The sequence below is a fragment of the Aptenodytes forsteri genome, unplaced genomic scaffold (genome assembly GCF_000699145.1).
Source record: "Aptenodytes forsteri isolate BGI_AS27 unplaced genomic scaffold, ASM69914v1 Scaffold46, whole genome shotgun sequence".
Taxonomy (NCBI): Eukaryota; Metazoa; Chordata; class Aves; order Sphenisciformes; family Spheniscidae; genus Aptenodytes; species Aptenodytes forsteri.
In genome coordinates, this window is record NW_008794774.1 from 4,418,238 (window position 1) to 4,419,887 (window position 1,650).

The window sequence follows — 1,650 nt, forward strand, 5'->3', positions numbered from 1 at the left end:
GGGTGAGCACGGGCAGCGCGGTGGTGGGGCCGCCGCTGGCTCGATTTCGGTTTCTTGCTGCGTGCGTTCGTATCAAGTCCCCCGACCCTCTCGGGAGGACTAAGGGTGTAACGACAGTCCTACCAAGCAGGGCACGCGCCGGGCCCTGGACGGGATGATGAACGTCGGCTGGGAGAGTGGAGGCGTTAAATCGCTTGCTACCGCATCTTAAATTTTAAAATGAGTACCAAAATACTTTCGTTTAGCCCTCACAGGCCACGCTTGCCGAGTACATTTCTTCACACATACTTCAATGAAAGGCTTTTGCAGACAGGTTATGTGATTTCGTGGCTCCAGATGCCTTTTGTAAACTGTCACATCACACAACTCCCTCCCTGCAGGATTAACTTCACTCCGGAGGAATTGTTCTCTAGTCCAAACCTGAAGGCAGTAAGGCACCTCGCAGAGGAAGGATTTCGCGTCTAAAGCTACAGAATTCCTACAGAATTCAGGCACTTGCAATGAGATAAATAAAACTGCATGAGGCGAAAGTGTGTGAAGAGTTTTAATCAGCCAGATAACAAATACATTCCTTCCTGCTAAAAATTGTTTGCCAAGTACAAACTCTAAAGAATCTTCGTAATTGCTTGGAGACCATTGCTGGGAACAGGAGGGCCTCTCAGAAAGTCAATTTTCTTTTGTTTGATTCAAAACCAAAACATTCTAAGCTCTAAAAATACATTCTATGCCTAGAATGAAGCACAAATTGCCATGAAATAGGAAAAAAAAAAAAGAAGCTTTCAGACTTAAGAACAATCACTGTGGGGTTTTTCTGGTTCTTTTATGAAGAAACCAAACCTAGAAAAATTAAGTTACAAATTTGTCTGTTTGGTGAATTGGGGAAACGATTGTTCATGCTATGTGTGGCACAGATTTTGTAAACTTTATGACAGCCAGTCAGTCGAGTGGAGAGCAGACCTTTCTCCATGCCAGAAGGAACCTGTGGGTGTTGATTTTTTAAACTTTTTTAAATTTTTTTTTCTTTGGTATAGAATTCAAGCTTTGAATCAAAGAGTCACAGACAATTAACGATTTGCGCTGGTCATCAATGCTTAACAGAGTTTGTTACAAGAACTTTGGCAATATTTCATGATAGATTTCCAGGCTCTTTGTTGCTCCTTAGGTTTAATTTTGGTGCTGCTGTTGTGACTGCTGACAAAGATTCAAGTTATAGTAGACAGGCCCATTACTCTCTGCAGCTTTCCCTTTTTTGTTGTTTGTTTTTGTTGAGCCTGTACAGTTACTAAGCCTAACTCTGCAGATGATTTAGCAAACAGGAACTTTTTATATTATGTTAAATAAGAGAAATAATGGCATCGGGGAAAGCAATGGATATTGCAGTCTTTTAGAAAGAAAAATTATGTTACCCAAAGCTGCCATAGTTACTCAGTTTAGTTTAAGCCTAGATTGTTTCTCATACGCAACTTTCTTGAACATATTTTTAAGTTCAAATATTATGTTACGTATCATTTCCATTGCCTTTGATTTCTCAATTGTATAGCACTAGCATGTCTTGATTATGGCTTGCTTTTCCATAAATACAATCAAAGGCACTTATATTTTTTAACAGGCTGACCTTAAGTTCTGTTGATTCTGGATTTTTTTGGTCTT